At 40.9% G+C, this 17007-nt stretch overlaps 2 long non-coding RNA genes across 2 annotated transcripts in view; one reads left to right on the top strand and one right to left on the bottom strand.

Annotated features, from left to right (window-relative positions):
- The first annotated feature begins 2089 nt into the window (after positions 1 to 2089).
- LOC117960824 lies at positions 2090 to 6420 on the top strand. The gene is made up of 3 exons (XR_004660239.1): positions 2090 to 2169; positions 4418 to 4428; positions 6410 to 6420. It is a non-coding gene; the product is annotated as an uncharacterized LOC117960824 (long non-coding RNA).
- LOC117960826 overlaps positions 2625 to 17007 on the bottom strand; it is a 17136-nt gene continuing 2753 nt past the window's right edge. The window contains exons 2-3 of the long non-coding RNA XR_004660240.1: positions 6913 to 6917; positions 2625 to 2636 (exon numbers count right to left, since the gene is read on the bottom strand). This is a non-coding gene — a long non-coding RNA (uncharacterized LOC117960826). The remainder of the gene's footprint in view (positions 2637 to 6912; positions 6918 to 17007) is intronic.

Raw genomic sequence — 17007 nt, 5'->3', positions numbered from 1 at the left:
TGATGAAGCTACTTTGAACTTGTACATTGTTCGGGTACTTTGTACTTGTAGATATATGTACACAGAAATGCAGAAGTGCAATTCTCAAATTGAAAAAGGATGAACCTGGTGTATAAACCTGGTGTATGCAGCAAGCCAATTGTTCTCACTTTAGTGGATTTTTGTTCAACTCTCTATCCTTGTGAGGACACTTTAGTCCTTCAATCCCCATATCTCAGAGAACTACAACACACATTAAAACGCACAACACACACACCCTCTGACAGCTAAAACTACCCGCTGTCCACATCAACAGAGAGCCAGAGCATTACAAAGCCTGCAACACTTCTCTGTGTCACACACACACACACGCACGCACACGCACACAGACACACACACACACACACTTAAACCCAGTCCTGCGGGTGTATTGCAAGGCGAGGCAGCAATGTCGCTGCCTCCATCTCTCTCTGGTGTGAGTGTGTCCAGTCCTCCAGGGGGAATCCCAGCCGTCTTAATCCTATTAGTGGTGGAAGTCAAGGCTTGGCGGTCTACTCCTCTTGGACCTGTCCACAGTCATTATCCTGACCTCCGCTCCACAGCATCTCCATCCCTCTACATAAACTGTACAAATCCAATACGTCATCTCTACCTCATCTTCTCTTTCCTTTTGTCTGTTTCCCTCTTCTACCAACTCACCATTTGAATACTTTTTGTGTTTCATCCAGTGATGGTAGAAGTATCCTTTATTATTAAAAATTCTTTATTTACACACATTTTAGAAACTGTTAACAATCCAAACAGTTCTGTCAATCAACTAAATGTTTAATAATCTAATCAATCACCTGGACTTGTAGGCCTGTGTGTTGTTGGGTACTTCATTTTATAATAAAACATATTTTGTAAACTCCAGCTATGTTCGAAGCGGTTACCTCATTCACTCACTCACTAGTTCCTGTATAGTGTTTATTAAATAGGGAACGACCAAACCAGATTTCGGACTAACTATGGTTGCGTCAGTAGATGCGCCGGTTATTTATTTAACAGAGGCAAGTTCAACTAGCATCATGTACACAAAAAATATTTCTAATACGTCCCTGAAACAGTGCTCTGGAGTATGGCAACGGGTTGTATTGATGTTGCATGTCACATATCCGCTGTTTAGAAGCAAAAGCCGCTCCATTTTTCCTTTTAAGTTTTTAAGGTCCCTTACGCTTTGCATTGTGGTTTACGGCAGTAAAATGTATGGTACATTGTATATACACTCAGTTTAGTAGTGCATTGTGGGTATTTTATAGTGTACCATATAGTAAATTAAATTTACCTCAGAAAATTTGAACTCTCTATTTCCCTGATAAGGATTGGTTTTGAACACGTGTTTTGTGTGCTAAAATCTTCATTTGTAAAGTAACTAGCAACTAAAGCTGTATGATGAATGTAGATGTAGTGGAATAAAAAGTACAATATTTTTCTCTGATATATAGCGTGGTAGAAGTAGAAAGCGGCATGCAAAGAAAGAACCAAAGTAAAATACAAGTACCTCAAGATTTGTACTAGATTTAATGTACTTGGTTCCATTCCACCACTAGTTGCACCACTACATCGCTATCATGCCAACATGAAAAAAGTAAAGTTTGAGTGATTCTTTGAAGTGAATGTGTGAAACATAATCCTCCCACAGAGAAAAAACTGACTTGATGGGCATGTTTTTCCTTGGTAATTTTGTCCGGTGGGTGAGCTCACTGTGAGAAAACATTGAACAGATGTTAGTTTTAACAGAAAACGCTCACTTGTGGAACGGCTTAAATCCCCTGGTCCCTCAGCCAATGCCACACATGTAACTGGGCACAACCTGTGAATTAGCACGCAGTCTAATTGTGCCAGCATTTTAGTATTACTGCTGTTTCTGCTGTTTGTTTAATCCCTACCAGGGTTTGACCAATATCTTTTGTTTTTTTTTAACGTTGATAGTGTTAATTTGAAACTATGCAAGCATTCCGGCTGTACCTACAAAACTCGGTCATCAACAATTCATGAGTAAAAGTGAAATTTTGGGGGTTGTTTAACATTATGCACCCTATTATCCTATGTTTTTGTGTGTATAAACAACAATCTTTGAAATTGGTCCAGTATCAAGCGTGAACACTGTAACCAGCAGCCACACACCGGGCTGTAATGTAACCCTACAGGGTAAATGTGCATTCTCAATTTGACCCAATAAAAGTGCTTTATTTTGCCACTGACAGGTTCAGATTAGTTTCTGACATTATGGAAATGATCCCTACAGAGATAGACTGTTTTAAAACCTCTTTAAGACCTTCCTGGTTGACCAGAAACAGCTCTGAAGTCGCTAGCGCTAAACCCACCAGACTCTATTTACAAAAACAACAACGCTTTTAACTTGTAGAGAGCCAACATATTTTCACATGTAAATCAATAAACTATGTGTTTGTTTCAGCCAGAACTAGAGTTTTGATGATTGGAAAAGTGGAAACGCAACGTAAAATGGCTTTTTGTAGTTTTATTTTGTTTCTGTCGACTTTGAATGGACTGTACTTTACGATACTGAAATTATGTTCCATATTAAAAACAACAACCTTTAACTGGGTTTCACATTCTCTCATTTGGCATAGAAAGAAAGAAAGGAAAGACGTGGTCTTTGCTGACAGGTTGACACCAAGGCAAAAGCATTTTGATATCCCAGAGGGTATTAGGAACACTTATTTGCAATCTGTCCTTGGATTTTAGTGATGGAGCCATACACATGGTGTATATTACAGAGTCATTTCCTACTGGATCAGCCTTGAAAACGCTGCACAGAGCTCCACTTATCAAAACCCTGAGATTGCCAGGAGACATACAAACCCTAACTGTGGATTAATCAACCCGTAGGGCTGTTCAAAACTCAGCTGAACCAGCTTTCTAATTAATCAGACATACATGAAACAAGTCTTGAGCTGCAGTAGAGCAAAAAGGAGTATTCTGCTTAGAATGTCATTCAATTGTCTTTATTTTTGACATTGCCTTTATTTATTTAATTGATATATAGACAATATGAATATATTGTTATTTATTTTAGCTTTGTGGTGTAGACCTACTCTATTTGTAAAGGGTCCTAACAGATCATTTCTGTTATGATTTTACACTGCAAATGATACTAAATTCAAATGGATTTTAGATCATCTCTAGATTCCATGTGAAGAAAAAAACCGATCTGAGTCACATTTGAACAGAAAAATTAGATTTGGGCCGCTTTTGCCTTTAGTGTCAATGTAACACTCATCAAACCACACACGCACAAGCACACACACACCTGTCCTCCACACCTTAAAGGTCACATGACAGGGTGCTCTTTGGATGCATTTTTATGGACCTTAGTGGTCCCCTAATACTGTATCTGAAGTTTCTTTTATATAGACCTTAGTGGTCCCCTAATACTGGATCTGAAGTCTCTTTTATACAGACCTTAGTGGTCCGATTCCAGATCAGGATTTACAGAGCTTGTTTTACACCTATCACCATTTCTAGCCACTGTGGGACAATATGCAGGATGGGGGAACTCATGTTAATATTAAAAGTGAAAAGTGAAATGTTCATGCCATGGGACCTTTAAGATTTAGCCAGCACTGAGAGCGGCCAAAAGTTTGGAAGTTTTTTCTTTAAGTGTGTGTGTGCGTGTGTGTGCGTGTGTGTGTGTGTGTGTGTGCGGAGGTCCTTTCCTGTCACTTCAATGCTCCTTACCTGCTAGAGGAGATGATGATCGCTCCCCTGTGCTCTGCTCCGAGCCTGGTGGATGACAGGATCTAACAGAGCTGATAAACACAGACGCCCCACAACCCGCTTGGCCTCGGCCCTGACAGTGACTGAACTGGCCTCAAATCGCCTTTGACAGGGAGCAGTGTCAAAACACCTACAACACATGCACACACACACACACACACACTCACAAGCCTGGAGTGTGCACACAAATGCACATACACACACAAACACGCACACACACACAGACACAGACACATATATAAAGCCATACATGCTCAAAAACATATTCAATTCACAGCACTGTCAGCATTGAAAAGCGTTATGTATATATGACGCACGCTTAAAGCAAAAAGTATAGACAACCAACACACCTGTTCAATTCCTCACAAACACAAGCTCAGCATGTCCAAACATATTCCTGCAAAGGTGACATTACCTCAAAGACATGGCTGTCGCTTCATCTGCGAATGCACAAAACTGATTTGTGGCAAACATCGACATGTACAAGGAGCTCACAGCGTCAGGTGGGTATAAGTGAGCACCTCCACCGAGGCTCAAACACAGCCGCGAGAGGATACGCTGATCCCGGCGTAGCTCATCACAGAGCAGGGCGACCAAACCGAGCCAACTGCCCTGGGTGACCTGTCAGAGGGGAGATTGGAAGGCAAACTGGCAGCAGACAAAACACTTGTGCTGCTATTAATTGGTCTTACAGGTTGTTCCATTCATTTCTACGGGTGCAGCCGTGCAATGCATTCTGGCAGCGTTGTGGGAACTTGGGGGAAGCTTGGCGTGGAGTTTCACGTTCCTCATTTGCATACAGTTGAATCCAGGCTACTTTATGCAAATGAGGAGCGGGATGCTCGGTTTGCCGCTTCTCAAAAGCTCAGGAAATCTTCGGTGTCTATCTGAAATGAAGACAGATTCAGCAGCTGCATAGCCTATTTTCTGCATGAAATGTTTTCAGAAACACATTGTGGTAAATTATTTTCGCAACAAAAGAGAAGGTTTGCCAATTGAGCCACAAATTTGAGACCCATGAAGCGTTGACCCAATCAGGTGCTGCCATCGGGGTTGAAGACGAACCTTTTTGTGGATCTTCCTATCGCCGTGGATGACTTTTTTTGTGTCATTGGATCACGGCAAAATACAGAACTTTTTTCGTAACGTTTTATGGTGTGATTGCGCTTCTTTTCTGCGTTTTTAGAGGCATCTCGACAGACTGAAGGTCAAACACTGATAGTTCATTGATATGCTACATTTTTGATGAATTTAAGTTCCGGTGCGATTAGACGATCTTAGGTTCCTAGAGGAGTGATGCAAGGTAATGAGATCAGCAATATGTAAATGGGCCAATCCATATAATGCCTTAAAAATAAGCAACATTACCTTAAAATCGATTCTACATTTGACTGTAAGCCGGTAACCAGTAAAGAGAAGCCATTATCAGGGGATGCGATCCCTGCTTCTGGCTTAATAAAGATAATTGGCAAATCCCAGAATACAAGGAATTGCAGTAGTGAATACAAGACAAAATAAAAGCATGAAAAACAGTCTCCAAGTCTTTACAACAGAGGAAATATTTTAGTTAGCAATAGTCCTGAGATTAAAAAAAGCTACATTTGACAACATAACTAATTGGTTTGCCAAATTTGACTGCTGGGTCAAAGATGAAATCTAGATTTCTGGCAAAAGGGCGCACACTTGAGGCTAAAGTCCCCACATTTTTTAAACGTTCATTAACTGAATTTGGGGGGGCCAAACAATGAGAAAAGAGCAATTGAACATATTCTTTAAGTAACTTGCTCACCACACTTTTTTTGTCAAATGACAAGAAATCATCAGCCAATTATTAGCCACATACATACCTTGCTAAACTTTTTCTCCATATACCTCACACAACACTCACCATTTCCTTTTATCATGACTCTAATTTTACACCAAAAGTTAAAAAAAGTCCCCCCTCCAAAGACTGCTTCATGTGGCAGCCTGGGGAGTCCGTGTATAAAAAAAAAATCATAAAATTCTCTACCTAGTCATCTCCATATGCTCCATAGGCAGTGGGGATCAGACCGTTCATTTAATGTTGCACGAGCGTTCGTCGCACAGCGAGATCAAGAGCCAAGCGAGTGGTGGGTGAACAGGAGCCCCATGAAATACTCTCGCCAACTTTAATGGAACGCTTCCCCGCTGAGTACTGAGGACATCTCTGACACACAGACACACGCACACACACACACACACACACACACACACACTCAAAATCAAGACATTTATCTTCAAGGAAGTGAGGGGAGAATTAAAAGAAATATGTGGATGCATGCACACACATACAGTATGCACTCAGAGAAAGCCTTCCTTAAGAGTCCATTCCAAGTAATGGTATCAAAGCTGTCGCCGTATGAATGCTAACACACAAAACCACGCACATCAAGGTGTTTCTTTTTTCCCACTCTCCAACACAGGTATTCATGTGTGAATCATTTAAGAATTTAAATATGGTTTGAAACAGTCAATGATCACACAGTTTCAGATGATACTTGATTGTGATTGTAATGATTTCTTGCAAGTGTATTAAAAGTCCTATGACATGGTGCTCTTTGAATGCTTTTATGGAGACCTTCGTGGTCCCCTAATGCTGTATCTGAAGTCTCTTTTATATAGACCTTAGTGGTCCCCTAATACCACATCTGGAGTCTCTTTCCCAAAATTCAGCCTTGGTGCAGGATTACAGCCACTAGAGCCAGTCCCACAATGAGCTTTCCTTAGAATGTGCCATTTCTGAGTCTGCAGTTTTTGAGGAGCAGAGAAGGGGGGGGGGGGCAAGGTTGAGGCTGAGGGTGTGGCCTTGACCAACTGCCTCTCTTTCTGGGCGGGCAAAACTGAGAAAAGGGAGGTAACCTTTGCCCCTTATGACCTCATAGGGCGGAGAGTGGACTGTGATGCTGCTTGGCTGCCGCCGCAGCAGGGATAGGCTACGCACCGTTGGTAGCCTCTACAAAGCCCAAAACAATACGGAACCCTGAACCAAAGTGCTGTGTGGCTTCCGGGTGCCCAACTCTCATGGTAGAGATAAGTCAGTAAATTTCAGTAAAAGCAGGCTTCACTTATCTCATGCAAATGTGCCCTCACATGTGAATAATTTCAAAATCAAAAAAGCTCCCCAGAGGATACTGATCCTGTGCCAATAGGGCTAAAACAATCCCTAAAAAATGGAAACCTCCGCTCCTCCTCCCAAATTAGGACATTCACACAGGTACAGTGAGTTGCTGGGTGTGCTCCATTTGGGGAACTGGGGAGTTCCTTTGTTTTGAGTAACAGAGGAAGACGGAAACAGTTTAGTGACGTACACGCATTGTCTTCCGAAAAGTCCACTGCGGACAATTTCTTTTATTTTCAATAAACCTTGCATTATTTGAATGGAACACAACAATCTCTGCGAGTGCTTTTTTTTTCACAATCATCCAGTCACTTTAACATTGTCTTCTTTTACAGCGAGTGAAGGTTGATTCACGTTTGCCTTCTGTCTCCCAGTTTTTTTGAAATTTGAATTAACGTGTTGCCTTGGCCTCCAGACTTTCATGTCAGAGTTCACTTTCTTCAACTTAGAATGTGTGGATGCACAATGTGGGCCAATAGAAAACATTGTGATGCAGCGGGTTCGGAAAAGGAGACGTCTGTAAGAAACTGTTTACAGCAGCGGTGTCAAACTCAGTTTAGTTCATGCCCCTGATTTGATCATGTGGGCCAGACCAGTAAACCACGGCAGAAAGATCAGAAACTGTATCTGCCGCAGACTTTGTCAGCTTGATGTTGGCAAACGCAAGTTGCTTCTGCTACGACAGCGTTCAAAAGACATGGTAGGGAAAGAAATACTATTACTGACCCGGGAGAGAGGAGTCATTTCTAAGATTAAAGTCGTAAATTTACCAAAAAAGAACTTGGATATTGTCTGAGATTAAAGTTGTAAATTTGGAATTGGAATGAATTACTTCTCTGCAAATTTCTTTTTTTTGTTGGCAGGGCAGTTCTAGTCCACGGGCCTAATGTTTGACAACCAACGATTGCTAGTTATTTTTGTTACAACTCAAATCACCATGTAACCGTGACATCACGTCCTTTTTCTGGGCTGAGCAACTTCATTTAATGGAAGTCTAGGGCCATACTTTTAGCTGTTCTAGCATGGCGATGATGAAGAGCAACACATTCAACATACTTAAAAAAGCTTTTTTTAATACATACAGTGTACGTTGTTTTCTTAAGTAAGTACGCAAGTCAACTTTATTTATATAGCACCTTTCATAGACAAGAGGGGTCACAAAGTTCTTCACAGTAAAACAAATAAAAACAAAAACACGTGAAATACTAAACCATATTGCTAGAAGCTTGTCTAAAAAGGCGTGTCTTCAAGTGTTTTATAAAAATTTCCACAGAATCCAAGGCTCTCAAGGCTTGGAGCCACCACAGAAAAGGCTCGATCATGTTCTGGGGACAGTTAAAAGGTCTCGGCCTGAAGACCTCAGAGAGCGACCAGAAGTGTGTGTGTGTGCGTGCAGCAGATCATGGATGTAAGAGGGTGCTTGACCATGCAAGGCTTTATAAGTTGTGATTTAATTTCAAAAATGCACTCTAAAACCTATTGGAAGCCAATGAAGAGCCTTAAGCCACAGAGAAATGTGTGATCTTCTGCTGGTCTTAGACAGAAGTCTTGCTGCTGCATTCTGTACAACTTGCAGTTTGTCCATGGTTGATTTGTTTTAACAAGTGTACAGTACATTGCAACAATCCATACGTGAAGAAATAACAGCATGAACAAGCATCTCCATCTCTTTTTGAAGACCACAGATCTGATCTTAGCAATGTTCCTGAGATGGAACAAATAGAAACAAGGCTGTCTGGGGCAAAAAATTGTCACATAAGTTTTGTCTGACTTTAATTGCAAAAAATTGTCTGCCATCCATGTGTTAATGGAGGCTAAACAAGTGTTCATCAAGGACAGTTTGTCTAGCCTGTCGGGGCTGAAAGATAAATTTAATAGTTTAACAGATTATTCCTGTGCAAGTCTATCGCATTCTAAGTGGAAATGTGTAGACATAACATCACATGTGAGTTATCAATAAATTATTCAACAACTGAACTAAAGGATGTTAACTTCAAGTTAACAGCCTAGATTTTCCATGTATTGGCACAGAATGTCAACTTAAAGTCAAGTGCACTACAGCATATTAAAATAGCTGAGAGTAAAAAACTATTTGGCAGCGTTGTGATGACCATAGTGCCGCGCAGCAGGCCAACCTTCCAAATGCCATGTTGTAAGTACCAACCTTGTCTAAAGTCCAGTTTTGCTAAGAAGGAGCTGGATGGATTCCCAGCTGGACTCTACTGAGATGCTTTCTGCCGTGTCCACACCTCCTTATGGTAAGAATTTCCCCAAAAAGCATGGATTCCTCCATGTACATCTGCTACTTTAGTTGTGTCATTTTCTTCAGTAGAGGAGTGATATGTTTCAGAATATTTTGCTTTATGTGAAAATATGACACAAATTCCTAGATATATTAAACTGCAATGAACAGAAATATCTTCTTGTCATATCAGAAAAAAATGACACTGATTTGACACCAAATTGCATTTTACTGTGTTTTGCCCAAACCCAGCCCTGGTGCCACCCAATGCCAGACAAGTAATGTGATACAACCTACATACAACCTGTGTACACGCACACACATGCACATAAAGTAACAGTGCAGGCACACATGCAGTGTCTCTAGACTTGTGTGTGTGTGTGTGTTTGTGTGTGTGTGTGAAGTTGAAAGCAGCACTTATGGCACGATAATTAACTTGGACTCTTTCTTCGTTGCGGTGTCCCCTCCCGCCTCTCATGAATCACTAACACTGTTTGTCTTTCTAACTCTTGGATGAACCACTCTCTGAAAATATGGTCAGAAGTCTCCAAACAACTTTTTTCCTTTCCCAGACTGGCAGATGCTGACCATTTGGAGCAACAAAAACAGAACAACAAACATGAAATCCCTCTTGTAATCCCTTCATTACAGCTCCTGCTCTCTATTTTACTAAACAATCACTAACTTTCACAGTGCAATTTCCCAGTTTTTGGTATGTGAAAACATTTCATATTCTTGGCCGGAGTTCAGTTCAGCTGTTCTGTTGCAGCGGTGATCCTCTCGGCTAGTCTGGCGAGAGGTGAAAGTTGAAGGCAATAACGTTAATGCCTCCGTGTGCCACAGGGAGATCTCCCCGTCTGCAGGGTAGCTTCTAACCCATTGCGTCTTTGGTGTCAGAACATGTTAGCCCCTTTCTCCTGTTTCTGTGTGCTGAAATGTTTTGCCCTCCAACACATCTGGCCAATACCTCGACAATGCCAGTGTACATATGGATGGACGCTTTGAGAGGTTTGAACAGTGACGGGGGCAGAACATTTGTCCACAGCGACAGAAACGGCTCAGGGCTGTAGAGAGTAGGACAATGTGAGAGGGAAACTGACACGTTCCATCTGTTTAAAAAAAAAACAAGAGAGAGAGAAAGCCATGCATGACCTGATGGACCAAAAATGTAGTTTAGCAAAATTGTTTGACTAGTCAATGAAAATGTCAAACACCCAGGGACGTCTAAATACACTGCTTTTAAAAACGACTCTAATGCTGCCTGTGTGATCCACTCCTGCTTTCATATTAAAAACCCTGTACATGACGATTTGAAGATTGTGTGTGTGTGTGTGGGTCAGTTTAATGATAACTATAATAAAAATAATACTAATGTGGCTCAGGAAAGGGAAGTTTCGGGTCCCCTGCTGGAGCTGGTCCCCCCGCATAGTAGTCCTACCATTGCTGTAATGAGGTATCACCATATGTCCTTCTGTTTTCTTTAGATCAGATCAGATGATATCAGCGTATGGCTATACTTAGAAATCCTGGGTGGAGTGACACTATTTTTGCTTATATATCCACAGAATAACCCAAAATTATTTTGATAATGTTGTGAATAAGACTTTTAATTTCTGTTTTGGACTCGATCTTGACTCGGAGTCGAACCTCTTTGGACTTGGACTCGTACCTCTTTGGACGCGGTCTTGACTCAAAAGACCGGTACTCAATAGTCCCGGTCTTGGACTTGTCTTGGACTCGACAAAGGTGGTCTTGCCTCCAGCCCTGGCGGTCACATCTCAGCAGCAGAGCATCATGCCTGCCCGAATTGCCATTGACATTTGAATGTCTCTACAAGTACTCGTAAGAACAGTGTTCATTAAGATAGTATCTACCTCCACCTCCAAGAACTCCTGCAATTAAAATCCTCTAGTGTCCATCTGTGTTGTGTTTTTTCACCTCCAAGATGAATCTCTCGTCCATGATGTTGTAGAGAATATTGGTAATACAGCACCAGGTTGTTTCAGGCGCTTAAACAATGAGTGATGCTGTTTTATTTCCGATAAGGAAAGTCTCTATTCGAATGATATCCTGCTTGAGCCAACTTTACCCTGAGACCACCTTCAAAGAATAGGTTGTACTCAAATTCTTAATATACTTCATATATATACTTTCACTTTACACAAGGAATTTCATTTGATTAAGATTTACCTAGAGTACAATCCTTCTGTCTCTCTGCCTTCCCTCTCTCTTTAGCTCTATCCCTGGCGTCCTCTTCCTCTTCTCCATTCAACACATTTTTAGCTCTTCTTCATCTCTGTGTCTCTGTCTGTCTCAAGTCATCACTGGTAGCCCCCTGTCATCCATTGGCCAAGCTGGGAGTGTAGCCAGGCTGACTGAGCCTGGCATCCCCTCCGCCAGGCTGGGCTTGAATGGAGAGGCAGAAAGGACCTTGGCTAAACTGGCACATGCATCACAGGGTGCGAGTATTGCCTCCCTTATGCCAAACACTATATCCCTCTAATATAACTGATTCATCTGAGAGAAGGGGGTGGTAAGGGGAGACAATAATAGAAAGACAAGTTCTCAGATGTACAATCATTGGACCCCTGAATGGTTCTCTCAGTATGTTCCAACCCAGGAGAATGGGCTCACTGTTGGGTATGTAACAATGTGAGCAGATTATTTATAATTTGTTATATATATATATTCTCTGTTTTGCCTCCTGTCCTGTTCTTGTGCCGCATGTCAGTTAAATGTACGTACTAAAAACATCATAATCCCGATTACTTTTGGGCAATATTGAAATCATGATTATTTAAAGGTACAGTAAGCAAATATCTCACCATGGTCACCTAGCTCTCTATTTTCTGTGTGTACTGAAAAAACGATCTGGTGTTCTTACACAGTCCTGGCTGTGTAAAACACAAACAAGAATAGACAGAATAGAGTGCACGAGCCACAAAACATTCTTACAGCCAATCGGAAACAGCCAGCGACAGTTGATGGTAGCGGTGACGGGGGGACGCAGCACGTGAACGAACCAGCCGGCCACTGGAAGTCTGTCTGGAAATTTGGTGGGCAGAGCTTCTGAAGGGGCGTGGGGGGGCTTTATTTGTTGCAGTTGAGTTTATATGTTTAATATCTTTATGCAGCATCCCTTACTGCAACTTTCGCGTGATTACCCATTGACGTTTGGAAAGATGTTGCATTTAGTGTAAAACCTTTTTGGAATTACCCTTAGAGCTTTACCCCTTTGAATATGCATTCAGAACATAAAAAGACAAAATAAGAAATTACTTGTAACATGTAATTGTTTCTCAATTAAATTGTTTTTGTAATCATTAGGGGCCCAAATCGTGTTCACGATTAACATTTGGTTCATTGCACAGCCATAACTACAGCATTGTTCGTGTCTGCTGGTTTACTATAAGAGTATAGTCATAATTTCTCAGGAAATAGAGATGAGGGTAGGATGGTGTTCTTGAATAAATCACTTTAATTTGATATTTAAGAGGTGGGAATTAGTATTGCATAGTATTTTGTCTGGGGTCATGAAAGAGGCCAATACACCCTGACTTTTACTCTTTAGTATGGCTCAACATAGCGTTTTCCACAGGCATTTAACCAGTAGTACCCAAACTTGGCTGTAGTTCTGATACAACTTAGTTCTGGAACAACATTGCATCAACAAAATATCTGCCCTTATTAATGTCACTGTTCCTGTTATTGTCAGTGTTTTGATTCGGAATGATCTGTCAGCCCTTCAGTTCTCTAAAACTCAGAAACTTGCAGTGTTTGCTGGACTTAAAGCAGCCAAGAGAATAATTGCAACCTGATGTAAACCACCTCATGACTTGTCTGTTTGTACATGGACCCTTTCCTTTTTGGATGTCATATAAATGGAGCTCTCCATGGCGCGTATTAATGGAGCCAAAGGAAAGAATTTGGACACTTGTCCCAGCATTGTTGAATCCTTGAAGTCCATGATTTAGATCTGTGCAGCAGCCTTCTGGCTTGTATCTGTGCGTTTGTTTGGGCCTTGTTTGTGTGTGTTGACCTGTGTCTATTTCTGTGTGTCTTGTTTGTGAGCTACAGACATTGTTCGTGCTGTTATGTTTTCGTTGTGTCTCCCTCCTTCCTGTATATCCTTCTCTGGAAGGATTGTTGAAACGGTGCACTGTGCCTTCTACAATAAGTGTAATGTACTTTTCTGTATATTGTCATCAACACCAATGTTTTGCACTTTTGCCCTTTTGTCTAAATAAAAAAATATGTATTAACAACAACAAAAAAGTTAAGTCTCTCGTGTTTAAGACTGGGTACGGAATTTAATTCTTTTTATGCACAGTCCGAATGGCCTCTATAGTTTCGAGGATCGAAAAAAATGCATCGTAATTCAATACCCAATCTCAATGCCTAAGGTCTCATCAGCTTCAGTGAGCCAATAAGCATACAGCATGCTTATACCAACATCTAATAATGTCTGGGATTGGCTGTCTAATGTTACATGTCATAGATAAACGCAGGAAAAACGTTACACCTAAAAACTAAATCAAAAGATTTGTGCTCTAATGTGAAATGTTATGTAATGTTATAAAATTGGTATCTAAAAAAAGGAATCATTTAGGAGCCGGTATCGGTACCCGTATAGAAAACTTTTGAACAATGACCAGCCCTACTTCTCAACTGAAAAGATACAAATCAGGAAGAGACTGCTCTTCTCTTGATCACATTTTTGTGTTGTAACTTCTAATTTTTGCCTTATATTTTTGATATGATTATTACGATATAATGAAGACAGAGATGATTACACGGCTCTGAGACAGAACAAAAAGGGAGAGAATAGAGTGCAGTATGTCACGTCTGGTAGTGTGGCAGCCCAGCCAACGCCTCCCCACTTACCCCAGACCACATACCAGTCTGGCTAGCAGTCTGTGCCAAGGAGCCCATGCTACTGCATTAAGACTTATCCCTCCAAACTCCGCATGTGTCTGTGTGTGCATGAGTGACATTTAGACTCCTCCATTGCCATTTATGTTGGCATCACAGTGTATACCACAGAGGCACAGTGCCTGAGCCAAGTGTCGCTGATGACTCTCTTTATCCATTGCGGTATGTAGGTTGGTAAAAATAACACATATACACACACGGACACAAACACACATGCACACACAGTGCAGCGATTAAGAATAGCCAACTGGCGCAGATGGCTGTAAAAAATATATTTGGAGCCATAAGCCTCGAGGACACTGTAATGAACTATCCAAGTAAGAAACTCTGAATACTAGAAAAACGTGGTGCACTAACACAGTAATTAATAACCAGTATATTATAATAGGAGTTGGATTTCATCTATGAACTGTCTATTAAAAAATACACTTCCACAATGCACTACAGAGCTTGGGGAATTAGAGAGTGGTCTTCATGTATTTATTCTTTCATTGTTCATTTCATTTAACGCTTAATGAAGTACAGTATTTGAGATTGGAAATGAGAGAATAATGAAAATATAACAATTATCTATATTCTGTTACATCCTGAATTACATCAATGTTAATTAATTTAGGCAGTGACCTTAAGGATCTTTAGATTATTTGACATGGCAACCATTTGCATTGCTAGACTCCATGGAAACAGCCCTTAATATCCATGACAAAAAAAAAAACATGTCAGTATCACCACTGTCAAACACGCACCAAGTACAATATTTGTATATATTTGTTTATAATAAAGCTTGAAAATCTGATAATGCATGTGAATGTTTTCTTATTCTCTAAAGCATTAGTGTACAACCTAAGCCACTGCCAAAGGAGTTGCTACAAAGCTAATGAAGACTATGAGCTCCGGGGCGACCCCTAGCTCGCCCAGTAAGAGCATTTGCAGTGGTCCCGGGTTCGAATCCGACCCGCGGCCCGGGGCACATTCGGTGCTCTTCATTCAGATGACAATGTTGAACATCAAGGCTTGGCTTCCCTGGTGGTTCCTAAAAATGTAACCGATTGACTGCAAGGGGATTTCTTTCTACAATCTCCCCTTTTCCTGTCTATCCACTGTCACTAACAAAGGGAAACGCCCCATAAAACCTTTGCGCTCAAGTGAAGATCCAGTGAGGAAAATAAGTATTTGAACAGCCTGCTATTTTGCAAGTTTTCCCACTTAGAAATCATGGAGGGGTCTGAAATTGTCATCATAGATGCATGTCCACTGTGAGAGACATAATCTAAAAAAGAAAAAAAATCCAGAAATCACAATGTATGATTTTTTAACTATTTATTTGTATGATACAGCTGCAAATACTGTAACCACTTCTTCTTCCTGGGCAACAAGCAACTGCGTAGAGGGGGGGGGGGGGGGGGGGGGGGGGGGGGGGGGGGGGGGGGGGGGGGGGGTCATGGAAGGCTTGTATTGTGTGGACGCAGCAACAGTTTGGTTGTCATTACAAACTACGCTCTTTAGCTTTCATTCATAATGTTGCTGCTCCACCTTTAATAAAAAATATTTTGAGCCAATGATAATTTCTTTGACGCAACTTTGCACCTTTGTCATGTTGTAAAATAGCTATGAATGTATTTGTAAAATTGCATATTCAGATTCTTTGTACTTCACAGTGCTGAAACGAGTAATTGCATTGTTTCAAAAAATTTGTGGAATATTTACATTTGGCATTACCAGATATTTTAAAAATATTTTAAACTTTTAAATAACAGAAAACATTGAAATAGTGACAGGTAATACATCTTATTTCACATCCTGCTTTAATAAAAAATATACGTAGTCGACGCACATGCAGGACCCAAAAAAACTAAAGTTACTGTAGCACTAGTCTGGATGTGTTGCCATGCCAACGTTGCAATAAAGGTTTCCTAAATACCATGTATATACATTTGCTGTCAGCGTACTAATTGATTGCATTTTTTTAAATCTAGATTTGAACTTTTATACGTTTTATTCCACTGTGACACTACAGCGAAGTGGAGAGGCCTCGTCCACCTGTTGGAGCTGGTGTTGAATGTCACTGTACTGGTTACACCGGGACCCTTTTCTGGATCTACTGATCGATGTGGATGACTTTTTCTCATGTCATTGGATTACGGCAAAAAACAGATCTTTTTTAAAAAGGTTTTATGATGTAATTGCGCTTGTGTGTGGGCGGAGCACAAACAATTGAGGAGAGTAAAACAATTGTACTGGTCTTTAGTGTTAGAGTATTAGACTCAAAACTTCAAATGGTTCATTGAGTTGTGTATTTGGCAGAGTGTGTGGGTGTGATGGAAAAAAAACACCTTAACACCCAGGCCAAATCCAAAGTGAAACAATAATTCCACTCAACGTCTGTCCTTTCATGTTGAGAAATGTAATTTAAGGCCAGTGAGTTCTGACCCCAAGGCTTTACTGCATGAGCTCCGAGTGTGTGTGTTTGTGTGTGTTTGTTTGTGTGAAGGCCAGGCAGACCCCAGGTTATTCTCTGTCCCAATGGTGATTTTAGACAGCTGTGTCCCTTAGTTCCTCTGCCCTAGGGACAGACAGAACACACACACACATGTAAACACACACACTAAATTGACAGGCTTGAATTCTCACCTGAGTGACATGGCCAAAACATAACAGATCATAGCTTTTTTTTATATATACTGTTAAGAATAAGTGAAAAAAAACACTTTTTTCATTAGCCCTTATTGGTAAATGTATGTAACCGGGCAAATAAAACACTAGACACAAGCTGAGGAATGGAGAATAGAGACAATAAAATAAAGCTGCAAGCGGTGAAATCCCGGTGCGTCTCATTCAGACAACAAAGGGTGCATTGCCCATTTGTATCAGATGGCATATTTGATGAGGTGGGAGTGAGAATGTGTGGTGTAGCGTGAAAGGGCTAAAACTTACG

The sequence above is a fragment of the Etheostoma cragini genome, chromosome 17 (genome assembly GCF_013103735.1).
Source record: "Etheostoma cragini isolate CJK2018 chromosome 17, CSU_Ecrag_1.0, whole genome shotgun sequence".
In the NCBI taxonomy this organism is placed as follows: Eukaryota; Metazoa; Chordata; class Actinopteri; order Perciformes; family Percidae; genus Etheostoma; species Etheostoma cragini.
Note: the sequence above shows the minus strand (reverse complement) of the source record. Positions and strands in the feature narration are given on the sequence as shown.